At 56.9% G+C, this 27879-nt stretch overlaps 2 long non-coding RNA genes and 5 other non-coding genes across 7 annotated transcripts; all 7 read right to left on the bottom strand.

The window, feature by feature from the left end:
* Positions 1–119, bottom strand: LOC142873835 (5S ribosomal RNA). The gene has a single exon (XR_012921808.1). It is a non-coding gene; the product is annotated as a 5S ribosomal RNA (ribosomal RNA).
* A 3828-nt stretch (positions 120–3947) lies between these two features.
* Positions 3948–4066, bottom strand: LOC142873824 (5S ribosomal RNA). The gene has a single exon (XR_012921797.1). It is a non-coding gene; the product is annotated as a 5S ribosomal RNA (ribosomal RNA).
* A 3482-nt stretch (positions 4067–7548) lies between these two features.
* LOC142873763 (uncharacterized) lies at positions 7549–12920 on the bottom strand. The gene is made up of 3 exons (XR_012921741.1): positions 12543–12920; positions 9794–10049; positions 7549–8173 (listed from the first exon to the last, which is right to left on the bottom strand). It is a non-coding gene; the product is annotated as an uncharacterized LOC142873763 (long non-coding RNA).
* Positions 12921–13730: 810 nt separating this feature from the next.
* Positions 13731–13849, bottom strand: LOC142873813 (5S ribosomal RNA). Its single transcript, XR_012921786.1, has one exon. It is a non-coding gene; the product is annotated as a 5S ribosomal RNA (ribosomal RNA).
* A 3480-nt stretch (positions 13850–17329) lies between these two features.
* LOC142873762 (uncharacterized) lies at positions 17330–22701 on the bottom strand. Its single transcript, XR_012921740.1, has 3 exons — positions 22324–22701; positions 19575–19830; positions 17330–17954 (listed from the first exon to the last, which is right to left on the bottom strand). It is a non-coding gene; the product is annotated as an uncharacterized LOC142873762 (long non-coding RNA).
* Positions 22702–23521: 820 nt separating this feature from the next.
* LOC142873827 (5S ribosomal RNA) lies at positions 23522–23640 on the bottom strand. The gene has a single exon (XR_012921800.1). It is a non-coding gene; the product is annotated as a 5S ribosomal RNA (ribosomal RNA).
* Positions 23641–27467: 3827 nt separating this feature from the next.
* Positions 27468–27586, bottom strand: LOC142874202 (5S ribosomal RNA). Its single transcript, XR_012922018.1, has one exon. It is a non-coding gene; the product is annotated as a 5S ribosomal RNA (ribosomal RNA).
* Positions 27587–27879: the final 293 nt, after the last annotated feature.

The raw sequence follows: 27879 nt of genomic DNA, 5'->3' as shown, positions 1-27879 counted from the left end.
AGCCTACGGCACCCGGTATTCCCGGGCGGTCTCCCATCCAAGTTCTAACCAGGCCCGACCCTGCTTAGCTTCCGAGATCAGACGAGATCGGGCGCGTTCAGGGTGGTGTGGCCGTGGACGGCGGAGGGCGCCCCTGCCCCGCTCAGGAAGCCGAGCCTCTCTGCGCTTCCCCGCCGCCTCCTCCCGCCCCAGGCCCCGCGCCGGCGCTGACCCGCGCCGGGCCGGGCCTGTTGAGTTCGCCGGCCGGGTCCGGCGGGCTCCGAGGGACGGGGGTGACAGGCGGGGCGGGCAGGGAGCGGCGGGCCGGGGTTGGGGGCTGTCTCTCTATACACACACACTCACACTCACTCACTCACTCACACTCACACAAGATGCGCCTCCACGGCTGGACCCGCCAAGGTGGAGACCTTCCAGCCCCCCTCCTCTCCTCGCCTGGCCTCCTTCACCTCCCCGCCCCCCACCCCCAGCGCGCTGACTGCGCACGGGCGGGCGGGGCGCTCGCCCTTTGACCCCAGCCAGGGGCCGCCCTCCCCCACAACCCCTTTCAGTTGCGCCCCCCACCCTGTGGCCGGGCGGCCGCCTATTCCCCCGGGCCAGGGCTGGGGCACAGCGCACGGGGGAGGGGAGCGAGTGTATGGGGCGTCTCTCTCTCGGGATGTGTCCCTTGGGTGGGGTGGGGTGGCGTGGTTTGTGGGGCGCTGAAGAAATCAGTCCCCTCCATCTCCTCCCTCTGGAAAACCCCCAAGCCCTTGGAGAACTGCCGGCAACGCTACCGTGGGGGCCGGGACCCTCCTCTGTGTCCTCCTGTGGCCCAGTCCAAGGGGCCTGGGCCTGGCCGGGGCTGCATTGGACCCCAACCACCCTGGCGTGTGGACTCGCTAAAAATCGGCGACTAGATATTGGATTCCAGCGTCATTGAGGTCATTTCACTAATGAGTGCACCGGAAAGAGTTTCCTAATCCATCTGTGAGGGTGGCAACTGAAAGAGAATTTGAAAGCTGACAGAATAGGCGAGGAAAGGCATAGGAGATTTCCACACCCAGTAAGGAAGCCTTTCCCGAAATGGAAGAAAGAAAGGAGCAAACAGAGACACCGGTAGCCCGCCCGGATCAGAGTCTGCCCCTGACAGAAAGTACCCTGACCAGGTTCACCCGTGGGTGGGTCGCGAGCTAGCGGCATTCAGAAGAGCCAGGCCCGCGGTCTGTGCAGAAGACACCTGCACTCGGGTGTGTGTGGCGGCACAATTCCCAAGCAGCTCCAGATGTTAATCCAAGGAGAAGCCAGGGAGTTCCCAACGCCCCAGGTGTCCTCAGCCCACGACTGGCTGCTGTGGGAATGCGAAGCCCGGCTCCTTGTCTCAGAGCAGGGCAACCAGGAGGTGTGATGTCCACCCCGGGGTTCCCAGGAGGATCAGACTGAAGCTGGGACTTGGCCTGAAAGTGTCCCCTCGCATGGCCACCCCCTTCCCCTTCCTGCTCCTCTACTCCTGGTGCCCCTCCATCCAGGGGCCAGACCTTAAAGAGTCACCCGCAAGAGAATCCTGGTCCCAAAGGAGCCTTCTGGGGGACCCGTGCTGAGAGAGGTTGTGGGCAGGGCCCGCTGGGGCTCTGCCCGACCCAGGGCTGAGAGATGCAACCTCCCAGCTCTGGGTCCCTGCAGGAAGTGTTGGCAAGCACAGGGCCAGTCCTCCAAAGGCCCAGGTGCAGGGAGCCCAGGCCAAGCAGCCCGTGGAAGAAGCCACATGCTGTGCCACCCCGGGGAACACGACTGCAGGCCACAGCCCTTCCCGCCTCCTCCTCCTCCTCCTCCCACCCCGCCCCCGCCCCCGCCCCCACCTGGCGCAGGGCCCAGAGACACCTCAGACACTTGCTACCCAAAGTTCAAAGGGCATCAGTTGCTCCTCCAAACCCCCCCACCCAGCCCAGCAGATCGCGTTGTCCAGCCAGCCCCCAGGCCTCCCTGGGGCGCCCAGCAGAAAAGTGCAGACACCCACCGGACCCTCAATCTCAGTTTTCGGATGTTTTTGCCACTCTAAGGACCCGCAGGCCAGCTGGGCCTTCTGGCAGCACAGAGAGCCCCGGAATCCGACCTGGAGAGCTGGGTGTACGTCCCCATGAGGAGGCGGTCCCCACCTCCGCGGCTCTCCCCTTGCGGGGAGCGGCAGCCACGGGGCCTCAGAGAAGGCACCAGGCTGGGCCCCCACGGCACAGCGGGAGCACGTCCCCCGCAGGCCACTTAGGGACAGGCGGCCGGCCGGCGGACGGTTGGGTTGTGCGAGACGCCGCGGCCGCCCTGCTACCGGGTTCCTGGGAGGGCGTCCTGGAACCAGCGTCCACACCAAGCCCTTGGAAGGCCCAGGCGACGGAGGAGCCCCGTCAGGCAGGGGCCGAGGACGGTGACGGCCCGGGCAGGGAGGAGCGTGTCAGGCAGGGGTAGAGGACGGTGACAGGTGACAGGCCGGGCGGGATGGAGTCAGTCAGGCAGGGGCCGTGGAGGAGACGGGCTGGGTAAGGGTTAGGGTTAGAGTCAGGACACAAGTCACAATCGCAAAGACCTGGAAGCGACCCGAGTGCCCATCGACCCACGAGTGCGTAAATGAAATGTGGCGCGTGGACACCACGGAGTGCTATTCGGCTGTGAGGAGCAGCGGTGAGGGGGCACCTCTCGTGGTTCTCCTGGCCAGAGCTGGAACCCGTTCCAGTAAGCCAAGCATTCCAAGAATGGACACACGAGCACCACGTGCTCGCGCTCACCAGCAAATGGGTACGAACCGATGGACACCTAAGTGGACACAGAGGAATCACCTTCATCGGGTGGGTGTCGGGCGGGTGGGGGGAGGGGATGGGCATACACATCCATTAGGAATGGGGTGGGTGCGCACCGACTGGGGGATGGGCGCACTTGAAGCTCTGACCCGAGGGGGGAGGCTGGGAGAGGGCAACGCACCCGACCTTAACATTGGTACCCCCACAATACGCTGGAACAACATGAGAGGTAAATGAATAAGAACACGGGGGGGGGAGAGGGGGGCACGGGCAACACATGTCACCTTAATACTTGGACTCCCATCATCTGCTTGAAAAGAGAGAGAAAAGAAAATGCAATAATAGAGATAAGAGACACTTTTTAAAAATAATGAATCCGGCCGGGCGCTGTGGCTCACGCCTGTAATCCTAGCTCTTGGGAGGCCGAGGCGGGCGGATTGCTCAAGATCAGGTGTTCAAAACCAGCCTGAGCAAGAGCGAGACCCCGTCTCTACTATCAATAGAAAGAAATGAATTGGCCAACTGATATATATATAAAAATTTAGCTGGGCATGGTGGCGCATGCCTGTAGTCCCAGCTACCCGGGAGGCTGAGGCAGAAGGATCACTCGAGCCCAGGAGTTTGAAGTTGCTGTGAGCTAGGCTGACGCCACGGCACTCACTCTAGCCTGGGCAACAAACCGAGACTCTGTCTCAAAAAATAAATAAATAAATAAATAAATAAATAATGAATCCGAAGAGAAAAGTAAAAGGAGGCCTGTGGAGCAGGTCGGGGTGTGACTCCGGATCCCCCAACATCAGGTGCCACCACCAAAGATTCCTACGTGTAGCCCATAGAACCCCAAAAGCAACGGGAGGAGTTCTGGTCACATACTCCCTCAAAATGACATCCTGGCCTTCTTCGGGAACTCCCTCCCCTCTCAGACTCTCAAGGTTTCCTCCAGCGTGTCGGTTCCCACAGAGCAGACCTTTGGTCTGAGACCTGACAGTCCAGAAGCCACGCATGCTGCCGCGTGGCGGCGGTGTGGCGGCTCGGGACAAGAGGAGGCCCCACAGTGCGGGCTGGGGCGCCAGGCACCGCAGCGGGCGCTGAGGGTGGGGGTCACCCCCACCCCGGGCCGCCCCCGCACTCCCAGAAACGCGACAGAACCAGAGGCAAAAAAAAAAAAATAAAAAAAGAAGAAGCCTACGGCACCCGGTATTCCCGGGCGGTCTCCCATCCAAGTTCTAACCAGGCCCGACCCTGCTTAGCTTCCGAGATCAGACGAGATCGGGCGCGTTCAGGGTGGTGTGGCCGTGGACGGCGGAGGGCGCCCCTGCCCCGCTCAGGAAGCCGAGCCTCTCTGCGCTTCCCCGCCGCCTCCTCCCGCCCCAGGCCCCGCGCCGGCGCTGACCCGCGCCGGGCCGGGCCTGTTGAGTTCGCCGGCCGGGTCCGGCGGGCTCCGAGGGACGGGGGTGACAGGCGGGGCGGGCAGGGAGCGGCGGGCCGGGGTTGGGGGCTGTCTCTCTATACACACACACTCACACTCACTCACTCACTCACACTCACACAAGATGCGCCTCCACGGCTGGACCCGCCAAGGTGGAGACCTTCCAGCCCCCCTCCTCTCCTCGCCTGGCCTCCTTCACTTCCCCGCCCCCCACACCCAGCGCGCTGACTGCGCACGGGCGGGCGGGGCGCTCGCCCTTTGACCCCAGCCAGGGGCCGCCCTCCCCCACAACCCCTTTCAGTTGCGCCCCCCACCCTGTGGCCGGGCGGCCGCCTATTCCCCCGGGCCAGGGCTGGGGCACAGCGCACGGGGGAGGGGAGCGAGTGTATGGGGCGTCTCTCTCTCGGGATGTGTCCCTTGGGTGGGGTGGGGTGGCGTGGTTTGTGGGGCGCTGAAGAAATCAGTCCCCTCCATCTCCTCCCTCTGGAAAACCCCCAAGCCCTTGGAGAACTGCCGGCAACGCTACCGTGGGGGCCGGGACCCTCCTCTGTGTCCTCCTGTGGCCCAGTCCAAGGGGCCTGGGCCTGGCCGGGGCTGCATTGGACCCCAACCACCCTGGCGTGTGGACTCGCTAAAAATCGGCGACTAGATATTGGATTCCAGCGTCATTGAGGTCATTTCACTAATGAGTGCACCGGAAAGAGTTTCCTAATCCATCTGTGAGGGTGGCAACTGAAAGAGAATTTGAAAGCTGACAGAATAGGCGAGGAAAGGCATAGGAGATTTCCACACCCAGTAAGGAAGCCTTTCCCGAAATGGAAGAAAGAAAGGAGCAAACAGAGACACCGGTAGCCCGCCCGGATCACAGTCTGCCCCTGAGAGAAAGTACCCTGACCAGGTTCACCCGTGGGTGGGTCGCGAGCTAGCGGCATTCAGAAGAGCCAGGCCCGCGGTCTGTGCAGAAGACACCTGCACTCGGGTGTGTGTGGCGGCACAATTCCCAAGCAGCTCCAGATGTTAATCCAAGGAGAAGCCAGGGAGTTCCCAACGCCCCAGGTGTCCTCAGCCCACGACTGGCTGCTGTGGGAATGCGAAGCCCGGCTCCTTGTCTCAGAGCAGGGCAACCAGGAGGTGTGATGTCCACACCGGGGTTCCTAGGAGGATCAGACTGAAGCTGGGACTTGGCCTGAAAGTGTCCCCTCGCATGGCCACCCCCTTCCCCTTCCTGCTCCTCTACTCCTGGTGCCCCTCCATCCAGGGGCCAGACCTTAAAGAGTCACCCGCAAGAGAATCCTGGTCCCAAAGGAGCCTTCTGGGGGACCCGTGCTGAGAGAGGTTGTGGGCAGGGCCCGCTGGGGCTCTGCCCGACCCAGGGCTGAGAGATGCAACCTCCCAGCTCTGGGTCCCTGCAGGAAGTGTTGGCAAGCACAGGGCCAGTCCTCCAAAGGCCCAGGTGCAGGGAGCCCAGGCCAAGCAGCCCGTGGAAGAAGCCACATGCTGTGCCACCCCGGGGAACACGACTGCAGGCCACAGCCCTTCCCGCCTCCTCCTCCTCCTCCTCCCACCCCGCCCCCGCCCCCGCCCCCACCTGGCGCAGGGCCCAGAGACACCTCAGACACTTGCTACCCAAAGTGCAAAGGGCATCAGTTGCTCCTCCAAACCCCCCCACCCAGCCCAGCAGACCGCGTTGTCCAGCCAGCCCCCAGGCCTCCCTGGGGCGCCCAGCAGAAAAGTGCAGACACCCACCGGACCCTCAATCTCAGTTTTCGGATGTTTTTGCCACTCTAAGGACCCGCAGGCCAGCTGGGCCTTCTGGCAGCACAGAGAGCCCCGGAATCCGACCTGGAGAGCTGGGTGTACGTCCCCATGAGGAGGCGGTCCCCACCTCCGCGGCTCTCCCCTTGCGGGGAGCGGCAGCCACGGGGCCTCAGAGAAGGCACCAGGCTGGGCCCCCACGGCACAGCGGGAGCACGTCCCCCGCAGGCCACTTAGGGACAGGCGGCCGGCCGGCGGACGGTTGGGTTGTGCGAGACGCCGCGGCCGCCCTGCTACCGGGTTCCTGGGAGGGCGTCCTGGAACCAGCGTCCACACCAAGCCCTTGGAAGGCCCAGGCGACGGAGGAGCCCCGTCAGGCAGGGGCCGAGGACGGTGACGGCCCGGGCGGGGAGGAGCGTGTCAGGCAGGGGTAGAGGACGGTGACAGGTGACAGGCCGGGCGGGATGGAGTCAGTCAGGCAGGGGCCGTGGAGGAGACGGGCTGGGTAAGGGTTAGGGTTAGAGTCAGGACACAAGTCACAATCGCAAAGACCTGGAAGCGACCCGAGTGCCCATCGACCCACGAGTGCGTAAATGAAATGTGGCGCGTGGACACCACGGAGTGCTATTCGGCTGTGAGGAGCAGCGGTGAGGGGGCACCTCTCGTGGTTCTCCTGGCCAGAGCTGGAACCCGTTCCAGTAAGCCAAGCATTCCAAGAATGGACACACGAGCACCACGTGCTCGCGCTCACCAGCAAATGGGTACGAACCGATGGACACCTAAGTGGACACAGAGGAATCACCTTCATCGGGTGGGTGTCGGGCGGGTGGGGGGAGGGGATGGGCATACACATCCATTAGGAATGGGGTGGGTGCGCACCGACTGGGGGATGGGCGCACTTGAAGCTCTGACCCGAGGGGGGAGGCTGGGAGAGGGCAACGCACCCGACCTTAACATTGGTACCCCCACAATACGCTGGAACAACATGAGAGGTAAATGAATAAGAACATGGGGGGGGGAGAGGGGGGCACGGGCAACACATGTCACCTTAATACTTGGACTCCCATCATCTGCTTGAAAAGAGAGAGAAAAGAAAATGCAATAATAGAGATAAGAGACACTTTTTAAAAATAATGAATCCGGCCGGGCGCTGTGGCTCACGCCTGTAATCCTAGCTCTTGGGAGGCCGAGGCGGGCGGATTGCTCAAGGTCAGGTGTTCAAAACCAGCCTGAGCAAGAGCGAGACCCCGTCTCTACTATCAATAGAAAGAAATGAATTGGCCAACTGATATATATATATAAAAATTTAGCTGGGCATGGTGTGTCCCGACCCGCGGGACCTTCTGTTACTCGCAGGGGCGAGGGGGACCGTGCCTGAAAGAGATGAGCGAGAGAAAGGAACGAGACCAAGCGAATGATTGTCAAGGTCTACTTTACTTGGATTTTTAGTAGGTTTTATATACAGGAAACAAGGAAGTAGAAACAGAAAAATAGAGTGGGGGAATAATGAGGCTTTCCTGTGGGCTAATCAGCCCCAATCAGCATCCCAATGGCACCGGAAGCTCTTTGTGATGGATCTCTCAACCTTAACCTGGCAGGGGGTTGGGAACAATTGCAGGTGGCATGCCCTGGAGCAAGCATGGCATGGAATGCATTCTTCTTGGAACTACAGCTGGGGAGCTGGGTGCTATTTTCCAGGACGAGGAGGCCCGTGCATAGGGCAAGTCGTTGGAATATGAAGGGTCTTAGTCTCCAACATCTCCCCCTATCTTTATTAATATGAGGGAGATTTACACAGGTTGGTGGAGAGCCTGTCTTAGGCTACGCGATGGGCTTCCGCAACCAGCACCCCAAATATAAGATCGATCTGGCGATCGAAATGTCGGTGAGGCCTCTGTCTTAGGCTATGTAGGTGGCATCCAGCTCCGGCACTTCTGATTATGAAGTGTGCCCCCGGGCATGGACCTACAATATTCCCGTCATGGAGTTACCTCACAGCTGGCGGGGTGTGCACCTGGTACGCGGCATCGCGATAATCCCGTCATGGGCGTCTCCACAGCCTTTGGAACCAACTGCGTTCCATGTCTGAGGCAAGGTCTGAGAAATTTAGACCTTCAGTGGGTGTGTTGGGAGACTCTTCATGGAGGTCTTCTCTGGAGCCTCTTAGTTCTAGCCGTTGGTAAAACACGGAGACCGATTTTTGTGTGGCTGCGTCTACCTGCGACTTGACAAAGTTGGTTAGTTTTTTGAATGCCCAAGGCCCAAAAGTGAGAAGCAACAAAAAACCTATAAACGGCCCTAAGACACTGGGAAGCAATGTGGATAGCCAGGGGGATGTGGAAAACCAATTTTGATACCATGCCTCACTTTGTTCCCTCTGTTTCTTTCTATTTTCAAGGCTTTGTCTAAGTCTCTCAATACTATCTTCTACCAGGCCTGTTTTGTCTGCGTAGAAGCAGCATTCTTCTTTGAGTGCTGCACACAAACCTCCCTCTTGGAGGAACACTAAATCTAAGCCTCTTCTATTTTGTAACACTACCTCAGAGAGTGAAGCGAGGGACTCCTTAAGATATTTTAGACCTTGCTGCAGCTCTCGGAGGTCATTATCGATGGCTACAGAGAGCTGTAGGTATTGTTGATTGGAGGTGACTAGAGAGGCTATGCCTGTTCCAGCTCCTGTGGCACCAAGGCCTAGAACAACTGCGAGTGTTATGGCCGTGATGGGCTCTCTTTTTTCCCGGGGCATTGTGGTGCCTCGCTCCCAAAACTGAAGTAACTCATTAGCAGGATGTACAGTGAGTCTGGGAAAGAGCATGACTAATACACAATACTCTCTATGCTCAAGAAACGTTGCAGAGACTACATACGGGGTAAGGCCAGAAGAACAAGCAAAATAGGAGGTGTTAGATGCCTGAATATACTGAAAAGTGGAGTTGACAGTAATTGACTGATTGCATATTTTCTCTAAGGGTGCGGGAGGGAGCATCCTTGGGCTAAGAAGGCAAAGACCTAGGCCTGTGACTTGGCTGAGTGTCAGGCCATCATGGGTCTCTAGACCCCATCTGAGTCTGCTGGTGTCATTAGTAAATAATGGCTCACCAAAAGTAGCAACGCCTTCATAGAAGGGAGGCCGGGGGGAGTAGCATACCCAACATTCCTGATATTCTGAATTATTGGCCTCTCGGATGGTCCTGACAGAGGCGTTGACTAAGGAGAGAATTAGTTCTGCCGAGGAAGGGGGGCCCTCGGGCAGGGTAGGTTGGTATAGGGAGGTGCTGAGCGGAGGAGGGGACACAGTTGGGGAGGAGGGTAGGTCCCTGGAGGGACCGTGAGGTCGAGGTGGGTGAAGGTTGTTATTAGGGCCTAATGCGACTGTAGGACCTCTGGGGAGGCTTTTAATTAACTTGATTTTAAATGTGAGACCAATATCTCTCCCAGATATGTAAAGTCTGAGCCCCCATTCAAATCCCCTGGACTGGTCCCAAGAAGCCTTTTTTCCAGCTTCAGTGAATGAAATTAACAGGGGGTTGCACCACTGGTTGCTACACTCTTTTTTAAAGGGGACCGGACCGCTGTTGAGGTGGTATGGGGAAGGGGATTTTCTTTTAACTGTTATATAGTCCCAGGAGGAGGAGGGGCTCCAGTAGGTATCGCCCGTAGTCTCACAGCCCCAGGAGGCACAAAAGAAGTCGGGGGCATAGCCACATGCTTCAGCAAGAGAACGGTCTCGATGAGCCCCAGGGCAAACATATATAGGGGCCATGGTTAGATAGGTTCTTCGAACCCCAGAGCTACAGCCTGGCCGAGAACTGGTGTCTGGTTCTCCCGTGTTAATGGGTTTTACCTGTGGTGCAAAATGTGAGGACGTGCCCCAATAGTCATGGGCTCCAAGGGCCAACACGCATAGGTCAATTTCTAGTGGATCCCATGGCGTAGTGGCAGAGAGGTGCGAGGAGGAATTGGCAACGTCTCCTGCCTCATTAATTATTTGCCATGTATAGTTGTAGACCTGGTGGATGTTGGCTGCGGTGGTGTTCTTGACTGTGGCCAGAACTAGGCACAGGAGGATCAGCGTCTTCTCTCGGGGAGTCATTGTATTTCTGGAAGAGAACAGAATTAAGAATTCTTCTCAGGGGATTCCCTGGGTGGGTTATATAACTTAATCGCTCTCTCTGGTAGCCATCTGGCATTTCCTGCCTGGGTATCGTAGATGCAGGCATGTCCTTTTCCCCATATGAGGACAGGGTCAGGCCCCAGCCATTTGCCTGTAAGCGGCTCCTTCCATAAGGCCTGTGCATAAGTATCCGTGGTGGATGGGTGCCAAAGGCGGTCGGCAGCTGTTTTGCCGGCAGTGTCAAAGGTGAGAAAATTTAAAATGAACAGGGCATGATTAAGCAGGGTTTTGGAATTACCTGTCAAAGGGTACAAAATTCCTCCTCCCGATTGTAGTTTGGAGAGCATATTTTTTAACGTCTGATGAGCTCTCTCTACAATACCTTGGCCCTGAGGGTTATATGGAATGCCTGTAATATGCTTAATGCCTAACTGAGCACAAAAACTTTTGAAGTTGGAGCTGACGTATCCCGGGCCATTGTCAGTCTTAATAACTTTAGGCTGAGGGAGGGAGATGAGACAGGCTATAATATGGTTGATAACGTGGCGGGTGGCCTCGCCTGTTTGTAGGGAAGCAAAGATAAATCCACTGCAAGTATCTATGGAGACATGTACATATTTAAGCTTTCCGAAAGAGGGGTAATGAGTGACATCCATCTGCCAGAGCTCCCCAGGGATCAGGCCGCGAGGGTTGACTCCTAGGTGTGGCTCAGGAAGAAGGGTAAAACAAGCCCTGCATTGGCGGACGATTTCTCTGGCCTGTTCTCTAGTAATGGAGAATTTAAGCCTGAGGGTATGGGCGTTGAGATGGTGTAAGTCATGAGCCTGGCGTGCAGCGCAGACAGGATCAACAGTGATATTGTGAACAGCACCTGCAACATGAGTCGCCTGATCAACAAGATTATTTCCAGCTACTAGAGGCCCAGGAAGGCCAGTGTGGGCGCGAATATGGCCTATAAAAAAGGGCGCAGAACGGGAGTGAATGAGCCCTTGTAGTTGCTGGAACATTTGAGTGGTATTGTTGGAGGGCCGAATATGAGGCACAGTTTCCAAAGTGGCGACAGCATGAGCAACATAAGAACTATCAGTATACAAGTTAAATGGTGACTGATCTACGTTTTTGAAGACCGCGACTAAGGCTGCTAACTCAACGAGTTGAGCAGAGGAGAATCTGGTGGGAAAACTGCGGACCTGGCCATTAATGCTATAGGCCGCGGTGCCTGAGGAGGATCTGTCGGTAAAGACTAAGACGGCTCCTGGAATGGGGGAGACTCTTGTTTTCCTGGGAAATATTACAGGTGTCCGATAGAGGAACTGAATTAGTTTATCAGGGGGGTAATGATTATCTAGTTTGCCCTGGAAAGACGTACAGTTAACCGCCCAATCATCATCATTTTGTATTAGCTACCGAATTTGAGAAGCATTATAAGGGAGTATTATGATATCTGGATCCTTTCCAAAGAGCTTAAGGGAATTTTCTCGTCCCAGGCGAATAATCTTAGCTACTAAGTAAGGGTAGGTGGGAAGGACTTTAGGGGAGGAAGCCGATAGGTGAACCCAAAAAAGAGGCTTGCCCTGCCAAAAGAGTCCTGTGGGCAAAAAGGGGGTGGGGAGGACAAGTCTTTGGAAAGCTGGGCAAACTCTTTTTGAAGTTGTAAAACATCTTTTAATTGCGTAACCCTTTGACTTAAGTCTTCTTTGGTGCGCAAAAGCAAGGGCATTGTAAGGGGAGGCATTAACGAAGGTGCGCAAATTTGGGGCGCGTAAGGAGGAGGCCATTTGGGATTGTGATATTGGGCCGCTTCCTCTCTGAGGGTTGCCTCTTCTGCGGGGTCGAGGGACTCTCGGAGGGGTTGTTTCTTGAACTCCGGGTAATTAAATGCTTGAGGGGCTGTACCCTCGGGTAAGGGAGGATAGAGGGTCTTGGTGTCTGGCCTACTAATCGGGGGCTCCTCTCTAGATGTCTGGAGCTCAGCTGAGGGGTCCTGAGGGGGCATATTAATACAAACTGAGGGGCAAGGGGAAGGACATGTTGGTCTCTTAAAATTATTAGGAGAAGCTGGCCCTTCGGCTGTCTTTAAAGACGTTCCCGAAGCGGACCGCGACACGGGTCGGAGGCAGAATTCTGCTACTGAGAGCAGCTGCTTTTTGTTGGGGTCTGAATCTGCCCCTTCAACAATATCTCTGATTAGTCCCCAGTACGAAAAAACAGATACAGGGACGGCATCTGGGCCCTGACTTAGAAGTAAATCATTTAAATCTCTACCTACTTTTTGCCATTTCTGTGGGTGAATCTCAGGTCCACCAATAATAAACCAAGGACAAGCATGATCAATGAACACAAAAAACTTTACTAGATCCTTTTTCTTAACTCTAATTCCTCTCTCTCTGAGTGAGGCCTTAAGATCCTTAATAAAAACGGCCTCTTTAGACAATGAATGGCCCATCTCAATGGGGTGACAATGTAAAAATTTACTCACCAGACCGTCGACTCTGTGAGCGGCAGAACGAGGGTCTCTGTAGGGTTTCCTTCGGCCGAAGAGCACTCCGTGGCGTCACCCGACAAAAGTCCGTACCTCGAGCCCCACGTTGGGCGCCACTTGTCCCGACCCGCGGGACCTTCTGTTACTCGCAGGGGCGAGGGGGACCGTGCCTGAAAGAGATGAGCGAGAGAAAGGAACGAGACCAAGCGAATGATTGTCAAGGTCTACTTTACTTGGATTTTTAGTAGGTTTTATATACAGAAAACAAGGAAGTAGAAACAGAAAAATAGAGTGGGGGAATAATGAGGCTTTCCTGTGGGCTAATCAGCCCCAATCAGCATCCCAATGGCACCGGAAGCTCTTTGTGATGGATCTCTCAACCTTAACCTGGCAGGGGGTTGGGAACAATTGCAGGTGGCATGCCCTGGAGCAAGCATGGCATGGAATGCATTCTTCTTGGAACTACAGCTGGGGAGCTGGGTGCTATTTTCCAGGACGAGGAGGCCCGTGCATAGGGCAAGTCGTTGGAATATGAAGGGTCTTAGTCTCCAACAATGGTGGCGCATGCCTGTAGTCCCAGCTACCCGGGAGGCTGAGGCAGAAGGATCACTCGAGCCCAGGAGTTTGAAGTTGCTGTGAGCTAGGCTGACGCCACGGCACTCACTCTAGCCTGGGCAACAAACCGAGACTCTGTCTCAAAAAATAAATAAATAAATAAATAAATAAATAATGAATCCGAAGAGAAAAGTAAAAGGAGGCCTGTGGAGCAGGTCGGGGTGTGACTCCGGATCCCCCAACATCAGGTGCCACCACCAAAGATTCCTACGTGTAGCCCATAGAACCCCAAAAGCAACGGGAGGAGTTCTGGTCACATACTCCCTCAAAATGACATCCTGGCCTTCTTCGGGAACTCCCTCCCCTCTCAGACTCTCAAGGTTTCCTCCAGCGTGTCGGTTCCCACAGAGCAGACCTTTGGTCTGAGACCTGACAGTCCAGATGCCACGCATGCTGCCGCGTGGCGGCGGTGTGGCGGCTCGGGACAAGAGGAGGCCCCACAGTGCGGGCTGGGGCGCCAGGCACCGCGGCGGGCGCTGAGGGTGGGGGTCACCCCCACCCCGGGCCGCCCCCGCACTCCCAGAAACGCGACAGAACCAGAGGCAAAAAAAAAAAAATAAAAAAAGAAGAAGCCTACGGCACCCGGTATTCCCGGGCGGTCTCCCATCCAAGTTCTAACCAGGCCCGACCCTGCTTAGCTTCCGAGATCAGACGAGATCGGGCGCGTTCAGGGTGGTGTGGCCGTGGACGGCGGAGGGCGCCCCTGCCCCGCTCAGGAAGCCGAGCCTCTCTGCGCTTCCCCGCCGCCTCCTCCCGCCCCAGGCCCCACGCCGGCGCTGACCCGCGCCGGGCCGGGCCTGTTGAGTTCGCCGGCCGGGTCCGGCGGGCTCCGAGGGACGGGGGTGACAGGCGGGGCGGGCAGGGAGCGGCGGGCCGGGGTTGGGGGCTGTCTCTCTATACACACACACTCACACTCACTCACTCACTCACACTCACACAAGATGCGCCTCCACGGCTGGACCCGCCAAGGTGGAGACCTTCCAGCCCCCCTCCTCTCCTCGCCTGGCCTCCTTCACCTCCCCGCCCCCACCCCCAGCGCGCTGACTGCGCACGGGCGGGCGGGGCGCTCGCCCTTTGACCCCAGCCAGGGGCCGCCCTCCCCCACAACCCCTTTCAGTTGCGCCCCCCACCCTGTGGCCGGGCGGCCGCCTATTCCCCCGGGCCAGGGCTGGGGCACAGCGCACGGGGGAGGGGAGCGAGTGTATGGGGCGTCTCTCTCTCGGGATGTGTCCCTTGGGTGGGGTGGGGTGGCGTGGTTTGTGGGGCGCTGAAGAAATCAGTCCCCTCCATCTCCTCCCTCTGGAAAACCCCCAAGCCCTTGGAGAACTGCCGGCAACGCTACCGTGGGGGCCGGGACCCTCCTCTGTGTCCTCCTGTGGCCCAGTCCAAGGGGCCTGGGCCTGGCCGGGGCTGCATTGGACCCCAACCACCCTGGCGTGTGGACTCGCTAAAAATCGGCGACTAGATATTGGATTCCAGCGTCATTGAGGTCATTTCACTAATGAGTGCACCGGAAAGAGTTTCCTAATCCATCTGTGAGGGTGGCAACTGAAAGAGAATTTGAAAGCTGACAGAATAGGCGAGGAAAGGCATAGGAGATTTCCACACCCAGTAAGGAAGCCTTTCCCGAAATGGAAGAAAGAAAGGAGCAAACAGAGACACCGGTAGCCCGCCCGGATCAGAGTCTGCCCCTGACAGAAAGTACCCTGACCAGGTTCACCCGTGGGTGGGTGGCGAGCTAGCGGCATTCAGAAGAGCCAGGCCCGCGGTCTGTGCAGAAGACACCTGCACTCGGGTGTGTGTGGCGGCACAATTCCCAAGCAGCTCCAGATGTTAATCCAAGGAGAAGCCAGGGAGTTCCCAACGCCCCAGGTGTCCTCAGCCCACGACTGGCTGCTGTGGGAATGCGAAGCCCGGCTCCTTGTCTCAGAGCAGGGCAACCAGGAGGTGTGATGTCCACACCGGGGTTCCTAGGAGGATCAGACTGAAGCTGGGACTTGGCCTGAAAGTGTCCCCTCGCATGGCCACCCCCTTCCCCTTCCTGCTCCTCTACTCCTGGTGCCCCTCCATCCAGGGGCCAGACCTTAAAGAGTCACCCGCAAGAGAATCCTGGTCCCAAAGGAGCCTTCTGGGGGACCCGTGCTGAGAGAGGTTGTGGGCAGGGCCCGCTGGGGCTCTGCCCGACCCAGGGCTGAGAGATGCAACCTCCCAGCTCTGGGTCCCTGCAGGAAGTGTTGGCAAGCACAGGGCCAGTCCTCCAAAGGCCCAGGTGCAGGGAGCCCAGGCCAAGCAGCCCGTGGAAGAAGCCACATGCTGTGCCACCCCGGGGAACACGACTGCAGGCCACAGCCCTTCCCGCCTCCTCCTCCTCCTCCTCCCACCCCGCCCCCGCCCCCGCCCCCACCTGGCGCAGGGCCCAGAGACACCTCAGACACTTGCTACCCAAAGTGCAAAGGGCATCAGTTGCTCCTCCAAACCCCCCCACCCAGCCCAGCAGACCGTGTTGTCCAGCCAGCCCCCAGGCCTCCCTGGGGCGCCCAGCAGAAAAGTGCAGACACCCACCGGACCCTCAATCTCAGTTTTCGGATGTTTTTGCCACTCTAAGGACCCGCAGGCCAGCTGGGCCTTCTGGCAGCACAGAGAGCCCCGGAATCCGACCTGGAGAGCTGGGTGTACGTCCCCATGAGGAGGCGGTCCCCACCTCCGCGGCTCTCCCCTTGCGGGGAGCGGCAGCCACGGGGCCTCAGAGAAGGCACCAGGCTGGGCCCCCACGGCACAGCGGGAGCACGTCCCCCGCAGGCCACTTAGGGACAGGCGGCCGGCCGGCGGACGGTTGGGTTGTGCGAGACGCCGCGGCCGCCCTGCTACCGGGTTCCTGGGAGGGCGTCCTGGAACCAGCGTCCACACCAAGCCCTTGGAAGGCCCAGGCGACGGAGGAGCCCCGTCAGGCAGGGGCCGAGGACGGTGACGGCCCGGGCGGGGAGGAGCGTGTCAGGCAGGGGTAGAGGACGGTGACAGGTGACAGGCCGGGCGGGATGGAGTCAGTCAGGCAGGGGCCGTGGAGGAGACGGGCTGGGTAAGGGTTAGGGTTAGAGTCAGGACACAAGTCACAATCGCAAAGACCTGGAAGCGACCCGAGTGCCCATCGACCCACGAGTGCGTAAATGAAATGTGGCGCGTGGACACCACGGAGTGCTATTCGGCTGTGAGGAGCAGCGGTGAGGGGGCACCTCTCGTGGTTCTCCTGGCCAGAGCTGGAACCCGTTCCAGTAAGCCAAGCATTCCAAGAATGGACACACGAGCACCACGTGCTCGCGCTCACCAGCAAATGGGTACGAACCGATGGACACCTAAGTGGACACAGAGGAATCACCTTCATCGGGTGGGTGTCGGGCGGGTGGGGGGAGGGGATGGGCATACACATCCATTAGGAATGGGGTGGGTGCGCACCGACTGGGGGATGGGCGCACTTGAAGCTCTGACCCGAGGGGGGAGGCTGGGAGAGGGCAACGCACCCGACCTTAACATTGGTACCCCCACAATACGCTGGAACAACATGAGAGGTAAATGAATAAGAACACGGGGGGGGGGAGAGGGGGGCACGGGCAACACATGTCACCTTAATACTTGGACTCCCATCATCTGCTTGAAAAGAGAGAGAAAAGAAAATGCAATAATAGAGATAAGAGACACTTTTTAAAAATAATGAATCCGGCCGGGCGCTGTGGCTCACGCCTGTAATCCTAGCTCTTGGGAGGCCGAGGCGGGCGGATTGCTCAAGGTCAGGTGTTCAAAACCAGCCTGAGCAAGAGCGAGACCCCGTCTCTACTATCAATAGAAAGAAATGAATTGGCCAACTGATATATATATAAAAATTTAGCTGGGCATGGTGTGTCCCGACCCGCGGGACCTTCTGTTACTCGCAGGGGCGAGGGGGACCGTGCCTGAAAGAGATGAGCGAGAGAAAGGAACGAGACCAAGCGAATGATTGTCAAGGTCTACTTTACTTGGATTTTTAGTAGGTTTTATATACAGAAAACAAGGAAGTAGAAACAGAAAAATAGAGTGGGGGAATAATGAGGCTTTCCTGTGGGCTAATCAGCCCCAATCAGCATCCCAATGGCACCGGAAGCTCTTTGTGATGGATCTCTCAACCTTAACCTGGCAGGGGGTTGGGAACAATTGCAGGTGGCATGCCCTGGAGCAAGCATGGCATGGAATGCATTCTTCTTGGAACTACAGCTGGGGAGCTGGGTGCTATTTTCCAGGACGAGGAGGCCCGTGCATAGGGCAAGTCGTTGGAATATGAAGGGTCTTAGTCTCCAACATCTCCCCCTATCTTTATTAATATGAGGGAGATTTACACAGGTTGGTGGAGAGCCTGTCTTAGGCTACGCGATGGGCTTCCGCAACCAGCACCCCAAATATAAGATCGATCTGGCGATCGAAATGTCGGTGAGGCCTCTGTCTTAGGCTATGTAGGTGGCATCCAGCTCCGGCACTTCTGATTATGAAGTGTGCCCCCGGGCATGGACCTACAATATTCCCGTCATGGAGTTACCTCACAGCTGGCGGGGTGTGCACCTGGTACGCGGCATCGCGATAATCCCGTCATGGGCGTCTCCACAGCCTTTGGAACCAACTGCGTTCCATGTCTGAGGCAAGGTCTGAGAAATTTAGACCTTCAGTGGGTGTGTTGGGAGACTCTTCATGGAGGTCTTCTCTGGAGCCTCTTAGTTCTAGCCGTTGGTAAAACACGGAGACCGATTTTTGTGTGGCTGCGTCTACCTGCGACTTGACAAAGTTGGTTAGTTTTTTGAATGCCCAAGGCCCAAAAGTGAGAAGCAACAAAAAACCTATAAACGGCCCTAAGACACTGGGAAGCAATGTGGATAGCCAGGGGGATGTGGAAAACCAATTTTGATACCATGCCTCACTTTGTTCCCTCTGTTTCTTTCTATTTTCAAGGCTTTGTCTAACTCTCTCAATACTATCTTCTACCAGGCCTGTTTTGTCTGCGTAGAAGCAGCATTCTTCTTTGAGTGCTGCACACAAACCTCCCTCTTGGAGGAACACTAAATCTAAGCCTCTTCTATTTTGTAACACTACCTCAGAGAGTGAAGCGAGGGACTCCTTAAGATATTTTAGACCTTGCTGCAGCTCTCGGAGGTCATTATCGATGGCTACAGAGAGCTGTAGGTATTGTTGATTGGAGGTGACTAGAGAGGCTATGCCTGTTCCAGCTCCTGTGGCACCAAGGCCTAGAACAACTGCGAGTGTTATGGCCGTGATGGGCTCTCTTTTTTCCCGGGGCATTGTGGTGCCTCGCTCCCAAAACTGAAGTAACTCATTAGCAGGATGTACAGTGAGTCTGGGAAAGAGCATGACTAATACACAATACTCTCTATGCTCAAGAAACGTTGCAGAGACTACATACGGGGTAAGGCCAGAAGAACAAGCAAAATAGGAGGTGTTAGATGCCTGAATATACTGAAAAGTGGAGTTGACAGTAATTGACTGATTGCATATTTTCTCTAAGGGTGCGGGAGGGAGCATCCTTGGGCTAAGAAGGCAAAGACCTAGGCCTGTGACTTGGCTGAGTGTCAGGCCATCATGGGTCTCTAGACCCCATCTGAGTCTGCTGGTGTCATTAGTAAATAATGGCTCACCAAAAGTAGCAACGCCTTCATAGAAGGGAGGCCGGGGGGAGTAGCATACCCAACATTCCTGATATTCTGAATTATTGGCCTCTCGGATGGTCCTGACAGAGGCGTTGACTAAGGAGAGAATTAGTTCTGCCGAGGAAGGGGGGCCCTCGGGCAGGGTAGGTTGGTATAGGGAGGTGCTGAGCGGAGGAGGGGACACAGTTGGGGAGGAGGGTAGGTCCCTGGAGGGACCGTGAGGTCGAGGTGGGTGAAGGTTGTTATTAGGGCCTAATGCGACTGTAGGACCTCTGGGGAGGCTTTTAATTAACTTGATTTTAAATGTGAGACCAATATCTCTCCCAGATATGTAAAGTCTGAGCCCCCATTCAAATCCCCTGGACTGGTCCCAAGAAGCCTTTTTTCCAGCTTCAGTGAATGAAATTAACAGGGGGTTGCACCACTGGTTGCTACACTCTTTTTTAAAGGGGACCGGACCGCTGTTGAGGTGGTATGGGGAAGGGGATTTTCTTTTAACTGTTATATAGTCCCAGGAGGAGGAGGGGCTCCAGTAGGTATCGCCCGTAGTCTCACAGCCCCAGGAGGCACAAAAGAAGTCGGGGGCATAGCCACATGCTTCAGCAAGAGAACGGTCTCGATGAGCCCCAGGGCAAACATATATAGGGGCCATGGTTAGATAGGTTCTTCGAACCCCAGAGCTACAGCCTGGCCGAGAACTGGTGTCTGGTTCTCCCGTGTTAATGGGTTTTACCTGTGGTGCAAAATGTGAGGACGTGCCCCAATAGTCATGGGCTCCAAGGGCCAACACGCATAGGTCAATTTCTAGTGGATCCCATGGCGTAGTGGCAGAGAGGTGCGAGGAGGAATTGGCAACGTCTCCTGCCTCATTAATTATTTGCCATGTATAGTTGTAGACCTGGTGGATGTTGGCTGCGGTGGTGTTCTTGACTGTGGCCAGAACTAGGCACAGGAGGATCAGCGTCTTCTCTCGGGGAGTCATTGTATTTCTGGAAGAGAACAGAATTAAGAATTCTTCTCAGGGGATTCCCTGGGTGGGTTATATAACTTAATCGCTCTCTCTGGTAGCCATCTGGCATTTCCTGCCTGGGTATCGTAGATGCAGGCATGTCCTTTTCCCCATATGAGGACAGGGTCAGGCCCCAGCCATTTGCCTGTAAGCGGCTCCTTCCATAAGGCCTGTGCATAAGTATCCGTGGTGGATGGGTGCCAAAGGCGGTCGGCAGCTGTTTTGCCGGCAGTGTCAAAGGTGAGAAAATTTAAAATGAACAGGGCATGATTAAGCAGGGTTTTGGAATTACCTGTCAAAGGGTACAAAATTCCTCCTCCCGATTGTAGTTTGGAGAGCATATTTTTTAACGTCTGATGAGCTCTCTCTACAATACCTTGGCCCTGAGGGTTATATGGAATGCCTGTAATATGCTTAATGCCTAACTGAGCACAAAAACTTTTGAAGTTGGAGCTGACGTATCCCGGGCCATTGTCAGTCTTAATAACTTTAGGCTGAGGGAGGGAGATGAGACAGGCTATAATATGGTTGATAACGTGGCGGGTGGCCTCGCCTGTTTGTAGGGAAGCAAAGATAAATCCACTGCAAGTATCTATGGAGACATGTACATATTTAAGCTTTCCGAAAGAGGGGTAATGAGTGACATCCATCTGCCAGAGCTCCCCAGGGATCAGGCCGCGAGGGTTGACTCCTAGGTGTGGCTCAGGAAGAAGGGTAAAACAAGCCCTGCATTGGCGGACGATTTCTCTGGCCTGTTCTCTAGTAATGGAGAATTTAAGCCTGAGGGTATGGGCGTTGAGATGGTGTAAGTCATGAGCCTGGCGTGCAGCGCAGACAGGATCAACAGTGATATTGTGAACAGCACCTGCAACATGAGTCGCCTGATCAACAAGATTATTTCCAGCTACTAGAGGCCCAGGAAGGCCAGTGTGGGCGCGAATATGGCCTATAAAAAAGGGCGCAGAACGGGAGTGAATGAGCCCTTGTAGTTGCTGGAACATTTGAGTGGTATTGTTGGAGGGCCGAATATGAGGCACAGTTTCCAAAGTGGCGACAGCATGAGCAACATAAGAACTATCAGTATACAAGTTAAATGGTGACTGATCTACGTTTTTGAAGACCGCGACTAAGGCTGCTAACTCAACGAGTTGAGCAGAGGAGAATCTGGTGGGAAAACTGCGGACCTGGCCATTAATGCTATAGGCCGCGGTGCCTGAGGAGGATCCGTCGGTAAAGACTAAGACGGCTCCTGGAATGGGGGAGACTCTTGTTTTCCTGGGAAATATTACAGGTGTCCGATAGAGGAACTGAATTAGTTTATCAGGGGGGTAATGATTATCTAGTTTGCCCTGGAAAGACGTACAGTTAACCGCCCAATCATCATCATTTTGTATTAGCTACCGAATTTGAGAAGCATTATAAGGGAGTATTATGATATCTGGATCATTTCCAAAGAGCTTAAGGGAATTTTCTCGTCCCAGGCGAATAATCTTAGCTACTAAGTAAGGGTAGGTGGGAAGGACTTTAGGGGAGGAAGCCGATAGGTGAACCCAAAAAAGAGGCTTGCCCTGCCAAAAGAGTCCTGTGGGCAAAAAGGGGGTGGGGAGGACAAGTCTTTGGAAAGCTGGGCAAACTCTTTTTGAAGTTGTAAAACATCTTTTAATTGCGTAACCCTTTGACTTAAGTCTTCTTTGGTGCGCAAAAGCAAGGGCATTGTAAGGGGAGGCATTAACGAAGGTGCGCAAATTTGGGGCGCGTAAGGAGGAGGCCATTTGGGATTGTGATATTGGGCCGCTTCCTCTCTGAGGGTTGCCTCTTCTGCGGGGTCGAGGGACTCTCGGAGGGGTTGTTTCTTGAACTCCGGGTAATTAAATGCTTGAGGGGCTGTACCCTCGGGTAAGGGAGGATAGAGGGTCTTGGTGTCTGGCCTACTAATCGGGGGCTCCTCTCTAGATGTCTGGAGCTCAGCTGAGGGGTCCTGAGGGGGCATATTAATACAAACTGAGGGGCAAGGGGAAGGACATGTTGGTCTCTTAAAATTATTAGGAGAAGCTGGCCCTTCGGCTGTCTTTAAAGACGTTCCCGAAGCGGACCGCGACACGGGTCGGAGGCAGAATTCTGCTACTGAGAGCAGCTGCTTTTTGTTGGGGTCTGAATCTGCCCCTTCAACAATATCTCTGATTAGTCCCCAGTACGAAAAAACAGATACAGGGACGGCATCTGGGCCCTGACTTAGAAGTAAATCATTTAAATCTCTACCTACTTTTTGCCATTTCTGTGGGTGAATCTCAGGTCCACCAATAATAAACCAAGGACAAGCATGATCAATGAACACAAAAAACTTTACTAGATCCTTTTTCTTAACTCTAATTCCTCTCTCTCTGAGTGAGGCCTTAAGATCCTTAATAAAAACGGCCTCTTTAGACAATGAATGGCCCATCTCAATGGGGTGACAATGTAAAAATTTACTCACCAGACCGTCGACTCTGTGAGCGGCAGAACGAGGGTCTCTGTAGGGTTTCCTTCGGCCGAAGAGCACTCCGTGGCGTCACCCGACAAAAGTCCGTACCTCGAGCCCCACGTTGGGCGCCACTTGTCCCGACCCGCGGGACCTTCTGTTACTCGCAGGGGCGAGGGGGACCGTGCCTGAAAGAGATGAGCGAGAGAAAGGAACGAGACCAAGCGAATGATTGTCAAGGTCTACTTTACTTGGATTTTTAGTAGGTTTTATATACAGAAAACAAGGAAGTAGAAACAGAAAAATAGAGTGGGGGAATAATGAGGCTTTCCTGTGGGCTAATCAGCCCCAATCAGCATCCCAATGGCACCGGAAGCTCTTTGTGATGGATCTCTCAACCTTAACCTGGCAGGGGGTTGGGAACAATTGCAGGTGGCATGCCCTGGAGCAAGCATGGCATGGAATGCATTCTTCTTGGAACTACAGCTGGGGAGCTGGGTGCTATTTTCCAGGACGAGGAGGCCCGTGCATAGGGCAAGTCGTTGGAATATGAAGGGTCTTAGTCTCCAACAATGGTGGCGCATGCCTGTAGTCCCAGCTACCCGGGAGGCTGAGGCAGAAGGATCACTCGAGCCCAGGAGTTTGAAGTTGCTGTGAGCTAGGCTGACGCCACGGCACTCACTCTAGCCTGGGCAACAAACCGAGACTCTGTCTCAAAAAATAAATAAATAAATAAATAAATAAATACATAAATAATGAATCCGAAGAGAAAAGTAAAAGGAGGCCTGTGGAGCAGGTCGGGGTGTGACTCCGGATCCCCCAACATCAGGTGCCACCACCAAAGATTCCTACGTGTAGCCCATAGAACCCCAAAAGCAACGGGAGGAGTTCTGGTCACATACTCCCTCAAAATGACATCCTGGCCTTCTTCGGGAACTCCCTCCCCTCTCAGACTCTCAAGGTTTCCTCCAGCGTGTCGGTTCCCACAGAGCAGACCTTTGGTCTGAGACCTGACAGTCCAGAAGCCACGCATGCTGCCGCGTGGCGGCGGTGTGGCGGCTCGGGACAAGAGGAGGCCCCACAGTGCGGGCTGGGGCGCCAGGCACCGCGGCGGGCGCTGAGGGTGGGGGTCACCCCCACCCCGGGCCGCCCCCGCACTCCCAGAAACGCGACAGAACCAGAGGCAAAAAAAAAAAAAAATAAAAAAAGAAGAAGCCTACGGCACCCGGTATTCCCTGGCGGTCTCCCATCCAAGTTCTAACCAGGCCCGACCCTGCTTAGCTTCCGAGATCAGACGAGATCGGGCGCGTTCAGGGTGGTGTGGCCGTGGACGGCGGAGGGCGCCCCTGCCCCGCTCAGGAAGCCGAGCCTCTCTGCGCTTCCCCGCCGCCTCCTCCCGCCCCAGGCCCCGCGCCGGCGCTGACCCGCGCCGGGCCGGGCCTGTTGAGTTCGCCGGCCGGGTCCGGCGGGCTCCGAGGGACGGGGGTGACAGGCGGGGCGGGCAGGGAGCGGCGGGCCGGGGTTGGGGGCTGTCTCTCTATACACACACACTCACACTCACTCACTCACTCACACTCACACAAGATGCGCCTCCACGGCTGGACCCGCCAAGGTGGAGACCTTCCAGCCCCCCTCCTCTCCTCGCCTGGCCTCCTTCACCTCCCCGCCCCCCACCCCCAGCGCGCTGACTGCGCACGGGCGGGCGGGGCGCTCGCCCTTTGACCCCAGCCAGGGGCCGCCCTCCCCCACAACCCCTTTCAGTTGCGCCCCCCACCCTGTGGCCGGGCGGCCGCCTATTCCCCCGGGCCAGGGCTGGGGCACAGCGCACGGGGGAGGGGAGCGAGTGTATGGGGCGTCTCTCTCTCGGGATGTGTCCCTTGGGTGGGGTGGGGTGGCGTGGTTTGTGGGGCGCTGAAGAAATCAGTCCCCTCCATCTCCTCCCTCTGGAAAACCCCCAAGCCCTTGGAGAACTGCCGGCAACGCTACCGTGGGGGCCGGGACCCTCCTCTGTGTCCTCCTGTGGCCCAGTCCAAGGGGCCTGGGCCTGGCCGGGGCTGCATTGGACCCCAACCACCCTGGCGTGTGGACTCGCTAAAAATCGGCGACTAGATATTGGATTCCAGCGTCATTGAGGTCATTTCACTAATGAGTGCACCGGAAAGAGTTTCCTAATCCATCTGTGAGGGTGGCAACTGAAAGAGAATTTGAAAGCTGACAGAATAGGCGAGGAAAGGCATAGGAGATTTCCACACCCAGTAAGGAAGCCTTTCCCGAAATGGAAGAAAGAAAGGAGCAAACAGAGACACCGGTAGCCCGCCCGGATCAGAGTCTGCCCCTGACAGAAAGTACCCTGACCAGGTTCACCCGTGGGTGGGTGGCGAGCTAGCGGCATTCAGAAGAGCCAGGCCCGCGGTCTGTGCAGAAGACACCTGCACTCGGGTGTGTGTGGCGGCACAATTCCCAAGCAGCTCCAGATGTTAATCCAAGGAGAAGCCAGGGAGTTCCCAACGCCCCAGGTGTCCTCAGCCCACGACTGGCTGCTGTGGGAATGCGAAGCCCGGCTCCTTGTCTCAGAGCAGGGCAACCAGGAGGTGTGATGTCCACACCGGGGTTCCTAGGAGGATCAGACTGAAGCTGGGACTTGGCCTGAAAGTGTCCCCTCGCATGGCCACCCCCTTCCCCTTCCTGCTCCTCTACTCCTGGTGCCCCTCCATCCAGGGGCCAGACCTTAAAGAGTCACCCGCAAGAGAATCCTGGTCCCAAAGGAGCCTTCTGGGGGACCCCTGCTGAGAGAGGTTGTGGGCAGGGCCCGCTGGGGCTCTGCCCGACCCAGGGCTGAGAGATGCAACCTCCCAGCTCTGGGTCCCTGCAGGAAGTGTTGGCAAGCACAGGGCCAGTCCTCCAAAGGCCCAGGTGCAGGGAGCCCAGGCCAAGCAGCCCGTGGAAGAAGCCACATGCTGTGCCACCCCGGGGAACACGACTGCAGGCCACAGCCCTTCCCGCCTCCTCCTCCTCCTCCTCCCACCCCGCCCCCGCCCCCACATGGCGCAGGGCCCAGAGACACCTCAGACACTTGCTACCCAAAGTGCAAAGGGCATCAGTTGCCCCTCCAAACCCCCCCACCCAGCCCAGCAGACCGCGTTGTCCAGCCAGCCCCCAGGCCTCCCTGGGGCGCCCAGCAGAAAAGTGCAGACACCCACCGGACCCTCAATCTCAGTTTTCGGATGTTTTTGCCACTCTAAGGACCCGCAGGCCAGCTGGGCCTTCTGGCAGCACAGAGAGCCCCGGAATCCGACCTGGAGAGCTGGGTGTACGTCCCCATGAGGAGGCGGTCCCCACCTCCGCGGCTCTCCCCTTGCGGGGAGCGGCAGCCACGGGGCCTCAGAGAAGGCACCAGGCTGGGCCCCCACGGCACAGCGGGAGCACGTCCCCCGCAGGCCACTTAGGGACAGGCGGCCGGCCGGCGGACGGTTGGGTTGTGCGAGACGCCGCGGCCGCCCTGCTACCGGGTTCCTGGGAGGGCGTCCTGGAACCAGCGTCCACACCAAGCCCTTGGAAGGCCCAGGCGACGGAGGAGCCCCGTCAGGCAGGGGCCGAGGACGGTGACGGCCCGGGCGGGGAGGAGCGTGTCAGGCAGGGGTAGAGGACGGTGACAGGTGACAGGCCGGGCGGGATGGAGTCAGTCAGGCAGGGGCCGTGGAGGAGACGGGCTGGGTAAGGGTTAGGGTTAGAGTCAGGACACAAGTCACAATCGCAAAGACCTGGAAGCGACCCGAGTGCCCATCGACCCACGAGTGCGTAAATGAAATGTGGCGCGTGGACACCACGGAGTGCTATTCGGCTGTGAGGAGCAGCGGTGAGGGGGCACCTCTCGTGGTTCTCCTGGCCAGAGCTGGAACCCGTTCCAGTAAGCCAAGCATTCCAAGAATGGACACACGAGCACCACGTGCTCGCGCTCACCAGCAAATGGGTACGAACCGATGGACACCTAAGTGGACACAGAGGAATCACCTTCATCGGGTGGGTGTCGGGCGGGTGGGGGGAGGGGATGGGCATACACATCCATTAGGAATGGGGTGGGTGCGCACCGACTGGGGGATGGGCGCACTTGAAGCTCTGACCCGAGGGGGGAGGCTGGGAGAGGGCAACGCACCCGACCTTAACATTGGTACCCCCACAATACGCTGGAACAACATGAGAGGTAAATGAATAAGAACACAGGGGGGGGGAGAGGGGGGCACGGGCAACACATGTCACCTTAATACTTGGACTCCCATCATCTGCTTGAAAAGAGAGAGAAAAGAAAATGCAATAATAGAGATAAGAGACACTTTTTAAAAATAATGAATCCGGCCGGGCGCTGTGGCTCACGCCTGTAATCCTAGCTCTTGGGAGGCCGAGGCGGGCGGATTGCTCAAGGTCAGGTGTTCAAAACCAGCCTGAGCAAGAGCGAGACCCCGTCTCTACTATCAATAGAAAGAAATGAATTGGCCAACTGATATATATATAAAAATTTAGCTGGGCATGGTGGCGCATGCCTGTAGTCCCAGCTACCCGGGAGGCTGAGGCAGAAGGATCACTCGAGCCCAGGAGTTTGAAGTTGCTGTGAGCTAGGCTGACGCCACGGCACTCACTCTAGCCTGGGCAACAAACCGAGACTCTGTCTCAAAAAATAAATAAATAAATAAATAAATAAATAAATAATGAATCCGAAGAGAAAAGTAAAAGGAGGCCTGTGGAGCAGGTCGGGGTGTGACTCCGGATCCCCCAACATCAGGTGCCACCACCAAAGATTCCTACGTGTAGCCCATAGAACCCCAAAAGCAACGGGAGGAGTTCTGGTCACATACTCCCTCAAAATGACATCCTGGCCTTCTTCGGGAACTCCCTCCCCTCTCAGACTCTCAAGGTTTCCTCCAGCGTGTCGGTTCCCACAGAGCAGACCTTTGGTCTGAGACCTGACAGTCCAGAAGCCACGCATGCTGCCGCGTGGCGGCGGTGTGGCGGCTCGGGACAAGAGGAGGCCCCACAGTGCGGGCTGGGGCGCCAGGCACCGCGGCGGGCGCTGAGGGTGGGGGTCACCCCCACCCCGGGCCGCCCCCGCACTCCCAGAAACGCGACAGAACCAGAGGCAAAAAAAAAAAAATAAAAAAAGAAGAAGCCTACGGCACCCGGTATTCCCGGGCGGTCTCCCATCCAAGTTCTAACCAGGCCCGACCCTGCTTAGCTTCCGAGATCAGACGAGATCGGGCGCGTTCAGGGTGGTGTGGCCGTGGACGGCGGAGGGCGCCCCTGCCCCGCTCAGGAAGCCGAGCCTCTCTGCGCTTCCCCGCCGCCTCCTCCCGCCCCAGGCCCCGCGCCGGCGCTGACCCGCGCCGGGCCGGGCCTGTTGAGTTCGCCGGCCGGGTCCGGCGGGCTCCGAGGGACGGGGGTGACAGGCGGGGCGGGCAGGGAGCGGCGGGCCGGGGTTGGGGGCTGTCTCTCTATACACACACACTCACACTCACTCACTCACTCACACTCACACAAGATGCGCCTCCACGGCTGGACCCGCCAAGGTGGAGACCTTCC

This window comes from Microcebus murinus, chromosome 11 (genome assembly GCF_040939455.1).
Source record: "Microcebus murinus isolate Inina chromosome 11, M.murinus_Inina_mat1.0, whole genome shotgun sequence".
In the NCBI taxonomy this organism is placed as follows: domain Eukaryota; kingdom Metazoa; phylum Chordata; class Mammalia; order Primates; family Cheirogaleidae; genus Microcebus; species Microcebus murinus.
Note: the sequence above shows the minus strand (reverse complement) of the source record. Positions and strands in the feature narration are given on the sequence as shown.